General features: G+C 36.7%; 3 long non-coding RNA genes across 5 annotated transcripts in view; 2 read left to right on the forward strand and 1 right to left on the reverse strand.

Annotated features, from left to right (window-relative positions):
• The window catches only part of LOC104005809 (uncharacterized), a 557,346-nt gene that overhangs the window by 22,166 nt on the left and 519,130 nt on the right, over positions 1 to 16,050 (reverse strand). The gene's annotated exons all lie outside the window — the stretch shown is intronic.
• Positions 1 to 16,050, forward strand: part of LINC02877 (long intergenic non-protein coding RNA 2877) — a 111,914-nt gene that overhangs the window by 10,353 nt on the left and 85,511 nt on the right. The window lies entirely within an intron of this gene.
• Positions 12,611 to 14,910, forward strand: LOC129143546 (uncharacterized). Its single transcript, XR_008547155.1, has 2 exons — positions 12,611 to 12,838; positions 14,261 to 14,910. It is a non-coding gene; the product is annotated as an uncharacterized LOC129143546 (long non-coding RNA).

Genomic DNA, 16,050 nt, shown 5'->3' on the forward strand with positions numbered 1-16,050 from the left:
TATTAAAGCAAATATACATATAAATGCAATAATTCACACACTTCTCATTGATCAGATTCATACCTTCTAAATGAGAAAAGATATGTAAATTTATTGCATATATACACATCAAAATCCCAGTGATTCTTAGTACTGTAAAGTAACTAATGGAAATAAAGCCTTTAAATGGTTAAAGACATTTAGGCATTGATGATAAATGTAAGATTTTGCTTTAACTATATTTTATTAACCACAAGTGGTAACTGCTGCTGAAAATTTATGACATTGGTTTTTCTTTTTTTTTTGTAGCTTTGTAAGAGTTCCTGTTCTTGCCTTTTTAATAATTAATGGAGAGAAAGTCTTTTATTTCTGAGCAAGGATAATTTTTGTTCTGCCACTGCCTTGTGGGCTAACACTAGGTATTACAAAGATTTGGTTAAGAAAACTAAGTATATCTAGATGTATCTTTTATGCATTGTTTTAGTTTATTAATGTATGTAGTTAGAACATCACGTGATCATGTGAGCTGTTCAGTGATTTTCTCTGAATTCTAGAAATAAATTGGGAAAATGGCTATAGTTCAAACAGCAGTTTTAACGTTGAATTTATGTATTTATCCTTTTGACATAACCAAAAAGCTTAATAATTGGTAGATTTCAAGATGTCTTTATGATATAGTACAATGTTATAGCTTATGTCAACAAATTCCATTAATAATTTAACTAGCTAATTATTATCAAACATAATGATGGATGTGAGTACCTTAGATTTTTTACTTTGTATCATATACCTGCTTCTACTCTGGAAAACGATACACATAACTTAATGCAACCTTATCTTACTCGTTAAAAATGAATAAATCAGGAATGCATCAGTCCAGAAAACAATCACAATTAGCCCAAAGTTTATGATCATGTTTTTCCTTGTTTTAAGAGTTCCCATTCAAGATGAAGCTTATTCACTTTTCATTATCACTTTCTTATAAAGATCTTATTTTTTTTCTTTGAATTCAAATATGTCTAAAAGTCTTAACTTCAGATGTAGAAATTCCCAAGGTGGGGCAACTCTAGGATAAACAGCAGATGTCTAAATGTGTACTATTTCCACACCAATATATGCTAACCCTAGTTTGTTATGATTACTTTCTAGAAATTTTTAAGGCATTTCTTCCGTAATTCAACTATAATAGTGAGTCTTATTGGTAGAATGCATTCAGATGGATTTTGATGAATTTGAACTTTTTATTGAAATTTTTTTCTTTTTACTGCAAGTATTGTTATATTTTATAGAGTTCTTTCTTCATGAACCAACTAGTTTCACACCTTTATAGCACCAGGTACCTTCATAGAATTTACAGCACCAGGTACTTTCATAGAATTTAGCACAGCTTGTAGTTATATAATTATTTTATAATTGTTTAACTCATGTGTGCATAGTCTAGTAGACCAAGAGATCCATGAGAGAAGAAACTTCAGTTTTTGATGCTTACTATTGCATCTGTAGCATCTAATGTAATACCTGGCATCTAGTAGTCATTTGATAAATACTGTATTTGTTGATCAGTGAATAAATGCTTTGTGTTGAGACTTTCTTCCAAACCAGTATTTACATAGTTAACATATGTTGTTATCCTTGGAAATTATGACTTGCTGTTCCTTATGTTTTGGCATCCAGTCTTTTAGCCACTATTACCTTTTTCTGAAATACTGTCTTCCTGTAGTTATTATGATGCAAATTAAATTCATCTGAATTTCTACCTTGGAATGTACCAGACAATGTTTTCCAGACAGGATTTTATGCATCTCACAGAAAGGATATAAACATATGCCTTTGCCCTACATTTTATTTAAGTGAAATTTTACATACTGATTTCTTAATTATATACTTTGAAAACAGCCTGCATTTTATTTCTCTCTATGGGAAACTTTCCAGCAATAAACAGCAGATTTTTTGGCTGCTTCTGTAATATATAATTAAGAGTTAATAAATTAGATGTGCTGTTGTGTTAAATAGATTATAATTAAAAGGGACTTTTTTGTGAAATATAAAAGCATGTTTTATAATGGGATAAGAAAATCAGACATTCAATTTTTTCATAATAATGCTAATGTAAACACTGCAGACTTATTTGTATTTAAAATTTTATTTTGGATCTCCTGATTTTAAGGTCATGTGATTAAAACTACCTTAGAAAAAATTTGGAATTTTAGTTTGTGGAACTAGTTTCTTATATGATGGGCTTTAAATTTAGTGTCTCTATAATTTTTAAAATCAAATTTGAAAATATAGCTTGGCAGGCTATTTGAAAGCACTTCTATGCCAGGTAGGAATCTTTACAGCAGTCTTCATCTCCAGAAGGAAAGAAGATTTCCAACTACGTCCTATCATGTTTTATGAGACAGTCTTTGAGCCTTGCAAATATATTCTGGTTTTAGAGAAATGTTATAATCAGTTATGACACACAAGGACAAAGATAACTCATTCCCTCCGTCTGACTTTAAGGAATTCATATTCTCTGTAAACAGCAACAAGTTTGGTTCTGTCCTTACTTTTATCCTGAAAAATATATGGGAAAATGTTACCATAATGTTGCTTTTCAAGTATAGAGGAATGACTACCCTATTTTTCTGGATGAAAATTATATCTGTGAATGTTACTATTCTTTTTTTTTTTTAGATGGAGTCTTGCTTTGTTGCCAGGCTAGAGTGCAGTGGTGTAATCTCGGCTCACTGCAACCTCCACCTCCCAGGTCCAAGAGATTCTCTTGCCTCAGCGTCCCGAGTAGCTGGGACCACAGGCACGGGCCACCATGCCCGGCTAATTTTTGTATTTTCAGTAGAGATAGGGTTTCACCATGTTGGCCAGGAGGGTCTCGATCTCCTGACCTCATGATCCACCCACCTCAGCCTCCCAAAGTGCTGGGATTACAGGCATGAGCCACCACACCTGGCCAATGTCACTATTCTTTTACTAATAATTATTCTTTGAAAAGTGTTTGGCAATCTTTGAAAAATAAAGAGCCCCAGAATGATTGAAGTGAGTCTGAGAAGAAGAACCAGCTGTATTTGAGAACTTCTGGGACAAGATGGGGATAACATATAACATGCATATTACAGGAACTCTGAATTTTGATGGGTAGCTTCCTGGTTCACAGCATTGAAGATTTTGAAGCTATGACAGATTATCTTTAGTGCCGTTGGTAAGTGAGCGTGAGGGTTCTTCACGGCAAACAAAAATAGAGACAGAAAGAAACAAAAGTATTCAGAAATGCTGAAGAAAACCTCAGGTCCCTGTTCCCCTGGAGGACATCTAAATCAGAAGCAACAATCAGATTCCTACTTAATCAGTGTCTTGGGTGTAGCGCCCTAGAATCTCCTCTGAGTAGTATTACAGACACAGAAGTCTGAGAATTAACTCCTTGATTTAAGTATGGCCATATACTTGTTTAGAAGAGTCATTCTCAGACTTGACTCTGCATTACAATCACTTTTGGAGTTTTAAAAACTACTGATCCCTCAGTTTTATTCCAGATTAAATAAATCATCATCTTTGTGACTGAGGCTCAAGCGCTGGTTTTTTTTTTTTTAAAAAAAACTCTCCAAGTTGCAACCAGGGTTGAGAATCAGTGGTTTAGAACATTAAGTGAAGAATGGAAATTTCTTGTAATGGCAAAACCAGATGGTAACTGAGTACATCTATTTCTCCATCCTCTTTCCCAAGTTCCCATTGGATGTGGAAAAGTGAATAATAATAATTTTAAAATATATCAATTCTGGAAAAGAAGAAGTGACATCAGAAGTCCAAACATCTTCAGATATTTTATATAAGACAAAAGCAAATGGAATTAGTTGGTGATGAAAGAACAGAAAACCACAGTGCAAGATACCAGAGAGTTACAAACTCAGATTCAATCAATATAAGAATCAAAGAATCACATTCTTATCAAATGGCTTTCCAGTTTCTGTTTATTACATAAATAAAGGGGCTGTAAGCAAAGGCTTGAAGAAAAGAGCAGAATTAGAGCTATCACCAGAACTCTACAAATACACAGAAGAGAGAAGGAGAGAAAAAAGGAAATGGGGAAGGATAGAGAAAGGCACTTCTGCCTAGAAGTGAAATTGACTAAAGCTTTTTCACTCCCAGTGTGGAGCCTTCCTTACTTTGTCCAATATAGGGCATCAACTTCCTCTCTGCCCCTCTGTATAGGGAAGCCTCTTCTCCACCCCGAACACCCTGTTTGAACACCACAGAAACTGCAGGCACTCCTTCCATAAAGGGAAATGCATTAGGAGAAAGAGGTCCATACTATTTCCAGAGTTGTGCTTTTAAAAGTAGCCCTTCGTTTATTCTGTGAAGGCCAATGAAAGATAACCATGTTTGTGAGAAAATCTTTGCAGACAATTGAAGTCTTAAACAATAAGGGCTTTGGAAGGGCTTTAGCTGGCTCACAGAATCAACGGAAGGAGAACCAGGCTGTAAACATGGGCAAGAACCTTTACATGCTGTGCATCATAAACAACCGCTGCTACCAATTCCACCTCCAGTAAATATGTACCATCATGCCACCAAACTCAAGTCCATTGCCATTGGTGCAAATTATCACACACAAAAGGACAGATCAGGAAGGAGAATTTTCTACTCCCACCCATAATCCTCTCTTGAAGGAGGTGAGCCCATTTCTTCCTCCTGTTTTGAGAGCTCCTTAAGATTCAAAGAATGTTTTGAGGCAAGAAGCCTAAAAACTAAACAATGATCACAATTAAAGCCAAGGCCTATAAAGGAGAAAAATAAAAATAGAGCATATAGAACAATTAAATTCAGAGGGGAAAAATTAATGAGTAAGGAAACAGCAGAGACCCTTTAAATTTTTCTAATTAATGCATTTATAGAGATTTGATAGAATTTTTCATCTAGAATGCAAGCAAGAAAATACTACTATGAATCAGAAAAAATAAGATTTGAGAAGAAATAATACCTGATATTTAAAAAATGCTCTCTGAACTGATAAATGTACCAACTAAATAGTAGACCGAACATTACATTATAGCTAAGTTTGTGATGAGAAAAACAAAAGAAATTTCTCAGAATTTATGGTACAAATAAAAAGTTACTGAAAATTAAAGAAAAGATACTTTCAGAACAGACACAGGGTGAGAAAAGACATCTATGAGATATTCCAGAAGGAGACCTTTACAGATACTATAGAGAGAAGAAAATGATAAATAAAATAAAAAATATTTTAAAAATAAAAAACAATTCCAAGTGTGTATGCAGCATGCAAGAAATATATAATCTTTGGCTTGAAGAGCTCATCAAGTATGTTATAAGATTATTGACAAAACTGTATCTCGTCAATTCCTGATAAAATCAGAAGACTAGGAAAAAAGAGAAACTTATAGGAGTATCCTAAAAACATAAATAGCTAACCCATAAAAGAAGAGAATCAGAGTATTATTGTTTCCATAAGCAACATTAGAAGATATAAAAAACAATGAAAAAAGTTCTTCAAAATTTTGAATCCAGACTGTTATCAGTTAAGTTTAAAGGTATTTTATCCATCTTGAGTTGATTCGTGTGTGTGTGTGTGTGTGTTTATATATATGTGATAAAGAAAATGTAGTATATTCTACATCACTGTTGATGGACAATTAGGTTGAGCCTGTATCTTTGCTATTATACTTTAATTTATTTTTATACATTAAATATTGTTATCAATTTATAAATAATTAAAATATAATATTCTTCCCATGAAAAAACATTTTATGTTTTTCTATTTGTTTAAAACCTTTTTATGTTTCACAAAAAACTTTGGGTTTTTTCTAACTTTTATTTTAGGTTCAAGGGTACATGCGCAGGTTTGTTATATAAGTAAACAGCACACTCACAGGAGTTTGGTGTACAGATTATTTTATCACCTAGGTGATAAGCATAGTACCCGATACGTAGTTTTTTGATCCTATCCCTCCTCCCACTCTCCATTCTCAAGGAGGCCACAGTGGCTATTTTTTTTCCCTCTTTGTGTCCATGTGTTCTTGTTGTTTAGCTCCCATTTATAAATGAGAATATACTGTATTTGATTTTCTGTTTCTGTGTTAATTTGCTTAGTTTAATGGCCTCCAGCCCCATCCATGTTGCTGCAAAGGATACAATCTCATTCTTTTTTATGGCTGCATTGTATTCCATGGTGATAGGTACCACATTTTCTTTATCAGTCTACTGTTCAGTCTGCTGTTGATGGGCACCTAGGTTGATTCCATGTTTTTAGTATTGGGAATAGTGCTGTGATAAATATATGTGTGCATGTGTCTTTATGGTACAATGATTCCTTTGGGTATATACTGAGTAATGGGGTTGCTGGGTTGAATGGTAGTTCCATTTTAAGTTCATTGAGGAACCACCAAACTGCTTTTCACAATGGCTGAACTAATTTACATTTTCATTATTTTCACATTTTCTTTCTCTTGTCTGATTGCTCTAGCTGGGACAAGAAGTGGCCTTTGAGCTGGACCTTCAAGCATATTTTGGAAGTCTCTGGATGAATAAAAAGATTGTATTAATCTCTTTATTCATTCTGAGATTGAGCAGAATACTTAACAGTCTCTATTAATCAAGTTATCCATTATAATTTAACTAATGACTTTCTGTACTCTTATTTTTTAAAAAGATGTTTATTAACTTTCGTTTTCATGTTTATCTAAAGCTTCAATTTTCATCTATATTAACAAGTGAATTGCAGCTCATCAATGTGAACAGACTGGATTAAATCTCACTCTGCCACTCTCTAGCTTTGCAATTTGGGTAAACCATTTAATCTTTCTAAGACTGTTTCCTCAGGTATGATATAGAGTTGATATCTTTACTTGATGGGGTTGTTGTGATTATTTGAGATATCATCTGTAAAGTTCTTTTTAGCACAGTCCTTGGAACATGATATGTACTTGATAAGTAATTATTACTATTAATATTAGACATATCGAGGTGCCTATGCTCATAATGAATGATTATCTAGCTTCTTACTTTAAGAGAGGTATAGAAATTTTATAAACAGATTAGGAGATATGTAATCATGAAAATTTGGAAAATAGGAATTTTGAAGCATGGAGGCTATTTAAAAGCCCATTTATTTGGTAAGAAAAATTAGAATTATTATTGCAACAAAAAGCTCATTCCACAAAAAATAAATCCCCTCACTGAAATATTTATTATACACTAAGATGAGTGCTGATATCTTCTTTTTTAAGAGTAAGACTGTTATTTATCTATTTTGATTACATAAGATGAGTCTTTCCAGAAATAAAGACAGCATAACTGACCTCTTATATATTTTTCTAATTCTGTGTTTCTATAACTATAAAGAAAGCACTGCTGACACTTAGTAGTAACTCTAAATTCATGAATCTTTTAAATATAGGTAAGTTTTTAGGCAATGATATAGAAATGGTAGAAAGCCTTAGGCTCTATGTACTCAAGAGAAAATTGTGTCCCATGTATTTTTAATAAACTAAACAGTGCTATTTCCATGAAAAAAATAAGGTATGCTAAATAAGAGTGACAGGAATTCCAAGGGGAAGGGCTGAAAAAAGATAGAATTTGGCACTTTCATTTTTCAATCGACTGAAGGAAAAAATGTAAGAATTTATAGTAAGAGTAGCAGATTGTATTATATCAAAACTGGGGAAGATTCTGATTTGGGTATTTTGCATAAATTTACATCATAATTTGAAAGTCCTATCTGCAGATATTTAAAAGGAGCTTAATTAATATAATTTTTTGCTGTTGTATTTAATTCTAATATTCAGGTACGATACACAAAGATTATATTTTGTCACATATCAGACATGTTAGATTTGTCTGGGTCTCAGTTTCTGCAACTCCAAGATGAAATGGTTGACATAAAGAATCCTTAAGTCCTTTGGGAGGCCGAGGCGGGCAGATCACGAGGTCAGGAGATCGAGACCATCCTGGCTAACATGGTGAAACCCCATCTCTACTAAAAATACAAAAAATTAGCCAGGCGTGGTGGCCGGAGCCTGTAGTCCCAGCTACTCTGGAGGCTGAGGCAGGGGAATGGTGTGAACCCAGGAGGCGGAGCTTGCAGCGAACCGAGATGGCGCCACTGCACTCCAGCCTGGGCTACAGAGTGAGACTCCGTCTCAAAAAAAAAGAATTCTTAAGTCTTTTGAAGAGGAAAATTTTATGGGTCTTGGATCTACACACCTCTAATAGTGTTTTAAAGAAATAGAATTGCCAATGAAAATTTATTATGAAGAGTAACCAGTATATATTCTCACGTCATGCTAATGCAAAAGACATTCTTGAGACATTTTGAAATCCTAGTACTGTGAAGGAAAGTGAGAACTCATCCATGGAAATAGGAATTACTTGGATTTCAGTGATGTGCTAGAGCCAGCCAGTTCTGTGTATCTCTTCCCAACTCTATGTTTGATACTCCATGTTTAACAATATAAAACAATAGTGTTCTCTCTTCTTTCTTAAGTTCTTTAAAATATGTATGACTATTAATAGAAAAATTATACCATTATACTGTGGGATTTGCAAGCTACATTGTTAATACGTAGTGTAAAGTTATGTACTGAGCATAGCTTTACACTATGTAAAGCATGCAAAGCATGCTGGAGAGGGTCTAAGTCAAATTATATAGTATTTCTGGGTTGAATGGTAGTTCTAAGTTCTTTGGAAAATCTCCAAACTGCTTTCCACAGTGGTTGAACTAATTTACATTCCCACCAGCAGTGTATAAGCATTCCATTTTCTCTGTAGCCTCACCGACATCTATTATTTTCTGACTTTCAAATAATAGCTATTCTTAATGGTTTGAGATAGTATCTCATTGTAGTTTTCATTTGCATTTCTCCAATAATTGGTGATGTTAAGCATTTTTTCATATGATTGTTGGCCATGTGTATGTCTTCTTTTGAGAAGTGTCTGTTCATGCCCTTTGTCAATTTTTAATAGCTTTTTTCTTGTTAAATTGTTTAAATACCTTAAAAGATTCTGAATATTAGATTTTGTCAAATGCATGGTTTGGAAATATTTTCTCCCATTCTGTAGGCTCTGTTCACTCTTTTTATAGTTTCTTTTTCTATGCAGAAGCTCTTTAGTTTAATTTGGTCCCACTCGCATATTTTTGATTTTGTTGCAATTGCTTTTGGAGATTTTATTATGAAATCTTTGCAAAAACCTATGTCCAGAATGGTTTTTTTTTTTTAGGTTTTTATCTAGGGTTTCTATAGTTTTAGGTCATACATTTAAGTCTTTAATTCATTTTGAGTTAATTTTTGTGTATAGTGAAATGAAGGTGTCCAGTTTCAATCTTCAGCATATGGCTAGCCACTTATCCCAGCACCATTTATTGAATAAGGATACCTTTTCCCATTGCTTGTTATTGTTGACTTAGTCAAAGTTTATGTAGTTATAGGTGTGTGGCTTTATTTCTGGGTTGTCTAACCTGTTACATTGATCTATGTGTCTGTTTTTGTACCATTACCAGGATGTTTTGGTTACTGTAGCCTTATATTATAGTATAGTTTGGAGTCAGGTAATGTAATGGCTCCAGCTTTGTTCTTTTTGCTTACTTAGAATTGCTTTGGCTGTTTGGGATTTTCTTTTTGTCCCATATACACTCTTTTAAATAGTTTTTTTCCTATTTCTGTAAAGAATTACATTGTTAGTTTGGAAGAAATAGCATTGAATCTGTAAATTGCTTTGGGCAATATGGCCATTTTCACAATATTGATTATTTCTGTCCATGAGCACGGAATGTTTTCCCGTTTGTTTGCATTGTCTCTGATTTCTTTCAGCAGTGTTTTGTAATTTTAATGGTAGAGATCTTTCACCTCCCTGGTTAGCTTTATTCCTAGGTATTTTATTCTTACTGTGGCTATTGTAAATGGGATTACATTACTGATTTGCCTTTGAGGTCGGATGTTATTGGTGTACGAAAATATTACTGATTTTTGTACATTGAGGTTGTATTCTAAAACTTTACTGAAGTCGTTTATCAGTTCTAGGAGCGTTTGGGCAGAAACTATGGAGTTACCTAGGTATAGAATTATATAATTGTGAACAGTGACAGTTTGACTTCCTCTTTGCCAATTTGGATGCCTTTATTTTCTTCTCTTGCCTGATTGCTCTGGCTAGGATTTCCAAGTACTATGTTGAATAGGAGTGGTGAGAGTGAGCATCCTTGTCTTGTTTTAGTTCTCAAGGGAAATGTTTCCAGCTTTTGTCCATTCAGTATGGCATCAGCTGTGGGTTTGTCATAGATGTCTCTCTTTATTTTGAGGTATATTCCTTTGATGCCTAGATTGTTGAGGGTTTCTAATATGAAGGGATGTTGAATTTTATCAAAAGCGTTTTCTGCATTTATTGAAATTATCATGTAGTTTTAGCTATTATTTCTTTTTTATGTGCTGAATCACATTTGTTGATTTGCATATGTTGAACCAACCTTGGCATCCCAGGAATAAAGCCTGCTTGATTGTGATAGATTAGCCTTTTATGTGCTGCTCAATTCAATTTGCTAGTATTTTGTTGAGAATTTTTGCATCTGTGTTCATCAGGGAAGTTTTTTTTCCTATTGTGTCTCTGACAGGTTTTGGTGTAAGAATGATGCTGGCCTCATAGAATGAGTTAGGGAGGAGTTCCTCCTTCTCAATTTTTGGAATAATTTTAGTAGCGTTGGTACCAACTCTCCCTTGTACATCTGGTAGAATTTGACTGTGAACCTGCATGGTCCAGGGCTTTTTCTGGTTCATAGGGGTTTTTTTTAAATTACTCATTTAATTTCAGAATACATTATTGGTCTGTTCAGGATTTCATTTTTTTATCGTTCAATCTTGGGAGGTTTTATGTTTCCAGGAATTTATCCCTTTCTTCTAGGTTTTCTAGTTTGTGTGCACATAGGTGATTGTAATAGTCTTAGGGTTTTTTTGTGTGTGTTTATATAGGGTCATGGTAATGTTTTCTGCCTCAAGGATTTGTCTAATTCTGTCAGTGGGGTGTTGAAGTCTCCCACTATTATTGTGTGGGTAACTAAGTCTCTTCATAGGTCTCTAATACTTGTTTTATAAATCTTGATTATATATATTTATACACATATATATACACACACACATATGTATATATTTAGGATAGTTAAGTCTTCTTGTTGAATTGAACCCTTTATCATTATGTAATGCTCTTCTTTTCCTTTTTGATTGTTGTTTGTTTAAAGTTTATTTTGTCTGAAATAAGAAGAGCAACTCCTACTCTTCTTTGTTTTCCATCTTGATTGATCTTTCTCCATACTTTTACTTTGAGCCTGTGTGTGTCACTGCATGTGAAATGGGTCTCTTGAATATAGCATATAGTTGGGTCTCACTTCTTCATCCAACTTGCCACTCTGTGCTTTTTAAATGGGGCATTTGTATAATTTATGTTCAAGGCTAATATTGATATGTGAGGATTTGAGCCTGTCATCGTGTTGTTATCTGGTTGTTATATAGATTTGAGTGTATGGTTGCTTTATAGTGTCAGTAGGCTATGTACTTAAGTGTTTTTGTATTGGCAGATAATGGCCTTTTTGTTTCCACATTTATCACTCCCCTAAGGACCTCTTATAAGGCAGGTCTGGTGATAAATTCCCTTAGCATTTTCTTGTCTGAAAATTATTTTATTTCTTCTTCACTTATGAAGCTTAGTTTTGCTGGATATAAAATTCTTGGTTGCAATTTCTTTTAAGAATGCTGAAGATAGGCCTCTCATCTCTTCTGGCTCGTGTGATTTCTGCTGAAAGGTCTAGTGTTAGCCTGATGGGGTTCTCTTTGTATATGACCTGCCCTTTCTCTTTAGCTGGCTTTAGTATTTTTTCTTTCACACTGACCTTGGAGAACCTGAGGACTATATGTCTTGGGGAGAGTCCTCTTGTAGTATAGTATCTCACTGGGGTTCTCTGAATTTCTTGAATCTGGATGTAGACCTTTCTAGCAAGGTTAGGGAAATTTTCATGGATAATATCCTCAAATACATTTTCCAAGTTGCTTGCTCTCTTTCCCTAATTTTCTGGAATGCCGTTGAATTGTAGGTTTGGTATCTTTATATAATCCCACATTTCTTGGAGGTTGTATTTATTTTTTAATCCTTTTTTTCTTTTATTTTGTCTGACTAAGTTTATTTGAAGAACTAGTTATTCAAGCTCTGATATTCTTTCCTCAGCTTGGTCTATTCTGCTGTTAAAACTTCTGATTGTGTACTATTATGAAATTCTTTTTTTTTTTTTTTTTTTTGAGACAGAGTCTCACTCTTGTCACCCAAGCCGGAGTGTAATGGCTTGATCTTGGCTCACTGCAACCTCCACATACCAGATTCAAGCAATTCTCCTGCCTCAGCCTCCCAAGAAGCTGGGATTACAGGTGCCCACTACCACGTCCAGCTATTTTTTGTATTTTTAGTAGAGACGGGGTTTTACCATTTTGGTCAGGCTGGTATTGAACTCCAGACCTCAGGTGATCTGCCTGCCTCGGCCTCCCAAACTACTGGGATTACAGGTGTGAGCCGCCATGCCCAGCCAATATTGTGAAATTCTTGTAGTGAGTTTTTAAGCTCTAGGTCTGTTAGATTCTTTCTAAAAATGGCTGTTTTGTCTTTCAGCTCTCATATAATTTTGTTGGATTCCTTAGATTCCTTGGATTGGACTTCTACTTTCTCTTGAGTCTTGATGATCTTTGTTGCTATAAAGATCCTGAATTCTATGTCTATTACTTCAGCCATTTTGGTCTGTTTAAGAACCATTGCTGGGGAGCTGATTCAGTCTTGTTAAGAACCACTGCTGGGAGCTAATTAATGCGGTCATTTGGAGGTAAGAAGACACCCTGACTTTTATAGTTGCCAAAGTTCTTGCACTGGTTCTTTTTCATTTGTGTTGGCTGATGTTCCTTTAATATTTGAAGTTGCTGTTCTTTTTGAATGGGCCTTTTTGTTTTTATATTCTCTGATGCCCTTGAGGGTTTGACTATGGTTAAGTTGGGTTTAGTTGATTGGTTTCCCTTCTGGATGCTTTTGGGGGCCAAGGCTTAGCTCAACACTCCTGGGCTGCATGGTGTGTTTCTGGGGTCTGGGAATAGGTGTGCAGTTTTGTTCTCTGGCTCCTTGAGGTTAAATACCTGCTGTACTGGAGGGGCTGAGGTGTCCCAGTCCACTGGCAACAACACTCCAATGGGGGCTGCCAGCAAAAGTGCTCTGGTGGGGTGGCAGTGCACTCCTTTGTGTGTGTGCACTGGCCATGTGGTGGTAGGTCAGTGCAAATGTGTGTACTGGCAGGTTGGCAGGGGTCAGTTCATGTGTGTGCACCTGTGGTGGGTCCATGTGCTGACGCATGCGCTGGTGGGGTGGTGCTAGGTCCCTGCACATGTACATGCTGGCAGGGCAGCCCGGGCTCCACATGTGCATGTATGCTGGCAAGGTGGTAGGGGAGGCTGCAAGCAAGTGCACACCAGTTGGGGAGGCTGCAGGCAGGTGCGTGCCAATAGAGGTCTGTCTGCAAAAGTGCTCCAATTGTTAGGCAAGGTCTGCCAGCAAAAGATATGACAATGGCCACTAGCAAGCTGAGGCTGTACTACAAAAGAGTGTGGCCAGGCAGTGGCCCTGGAAGAGGCTGGCAGACAGGAGGCACTCATCTGACTGGCCCCATCCTACAGGTAAGACTGCCCTGCTCTGTCCAGGTCTAGCAGCAAACGAAGGCTAAAGCTGACTAGAGGTATATGGTGAGCTTTGTGGAATAGGCATCTGTGGATGTGCCCCATTGCAGCTGTTCCCATGCCAAACCTTCTGGGCTCCACACAGACTGGAGATCTGTCTCTACTAACTCTCTGGGAAGTTCTCTCTGCCAGCTCAGATGTCCCTGGGGCTCGTGAAGTATCCCACAGCTAGTATCCCAGAGGTCTGTGGCAGAAGTAGGCCACTTCATGCCTATATTACTCACCAGTTTCCTAGGAGCTGCCCAAGCCAGGAGCAGTTCTGGCACAGTATCCTCCTCTTTCAGCCTGGGGTCTGCATCCTCCTGTCTGCTCTCAATGCCTTATTTCCAAAGATCTGTTCAGAGTGTCCTCCTTTCTTCATTGTGTATTTTTGGAAACTTTGTAAAAGATCAGTTGACTGCAGTAGACACTTGAAGAACATGGGTTCGAACTGCCCAGTGTCCACTTACATGCAAATTTTCTTCCACCTCTGCTGTCCCTGAGACAGTAAGACCAATTCTCCTCTTTCTTCTCTTCCTCCCCAGCCTATTCAACATGAAGATGATGAAGATGATAAGGATGAAGATCTTTATGATGATCCGCTTCTACTTACTAAATACTAAATATATATGCTATTTCTTATGATTTTCTTAATAATATTTTCTTTTCTGTAGCTTTCTGTATGGAAAGAATGCAGCATATAATATAATATATATAACATAAGAAATATGTAATAATTGACTGTTTATATTATTTGTAGGGCCAACAGTAGGTTATTAGTAGTTTTTGGGAGTCAGAAGTTTTACGTTTTCATTGTGTGGGAAGTTGTCACCCCTAACCACCATATTCTTGAGTCAACTGTATATATGTGTGGATTTATTTCAGAGTTCTTTTCTGTTCCATTTATCTAAATGTCTATCTGTATGCCATACCATACTGTTTTAATTACTGTAGCTTTGTAATATGTATTAAAATCAGGAAGTGTGATGTCTTCAGCTTTTTTTTCAAGATTGTTTTGGCTATTCAGGAACTTTTGTGGTTCCATGTAACTTTTAGAACTTTTTTTCTGTATCTAGGAGAAATACCATTGGGATTTTGAGAAAAATTACATTATGTCTGTAGATTGCTTTGGGTTGTATAGAGATTTTAACAATATTAAGTTTTATAATTTATGAATACAGGATAGCTTTCCATTTGTTTGTGTTTTCTATCATCAGTTTTTTTAAATCAAAACAAAAATAAACAAGTGAGACTTCGTTAAACTAAACAGCTTCTACACAGCAAAAGAATCAACCAGTAGAGTAAATATGGCAATCTACAGAATGGAAAAAAATACTTGCAAACCATATATCTGTTAAGACATTCAAGGCTGGGTGTGGTGGCTCATGCCTGCAACCCCAACACTTTGGGGGGTGGAGGCAGGAGAATCACTTGAACTCAGGAGGAGTTTGAGGCCAGCCTGAGCAACATAGTGAGGCCCTGTCTCTATAAAAAATACAAAAATTAGCTGGGTGTAGTGGCATGTACCTGAGGTCTCAGCTTCTTGGGAGGCTGAGGTGGGAAGATCACCTGAGTCCAAGAGGGCAAGGTGGCTGTGAGCCACGATTACACCACTGCACTCCAGCCTGGGTGACAGAGTGAGACCTTGTCTTTAAAAAAAAAAGCAAAAAAACAAAAAAGACAATCAAATGGCCAACAGGCAGCACCTGCTTGCAGGGCAGCCTCAGGTAGTGACCTTGGGGACTGCATTGTAGCTCCTGTGGGGGCTGACAATGCCTTACCAGTGGGAGCTCCAGTGGGGTGGCCCTTATGGCCACATACCAGCCAGCCTGCTCTTTCTCCACACTGTAGCTTCCCCTAGGCCCATGGCAACCCCCACATTGTGTTGCTGGTGTGTGTGTGTGCATGGGCAGGCCTTTCTCTTCCTTGCCTTGCTTGTACACGTGTGTGTGTGTGTGTGTGCATGTGTGTGCACCCTGCCCTGTTGCTGCTGTGGCAAGAGTACATTCCACACACCCCTACCACTGGACCTCCATTGTAATCAAAGCCTTGGCAGGTACAGAGCAGGTCAATCCTACCCCCTCCCACACCCTGCCCTTATACCAACAATGCCATGGGAGTAAAATTAGGCACAGAGAACAGTGGACTTTCCAGCTCCCTAAGTGACCACCCCAGCTTTCAGTGCACAGAGAATGCACACAGACCTGTGCCCAAGTGCAGACTGCTCACGAGTTGTGCTGCCTCTGCCATCATGGTGAATGTCCACATAGAGGCAGGCACTCCAGCACCCACCAGCATCATGTTGCAGCCAAAGAGCGTTCAGCCTTCTGTGCTG

The sequence above is a fragment of the Pan troglodytes genome, chromosome 2 (assembly GCF_028858775.2).
Source record: "Pan troglodytes isolate AG18354 chromosome 2, NHGRI_mPanTro3-v2.0_pri, whole genome shotgun sequence".
Lineage (NCBI taxonomy): Eukaryota > Metazoa > Chordata > Mammalia > Primates > Hominidae > Pan > Pan troglodytes.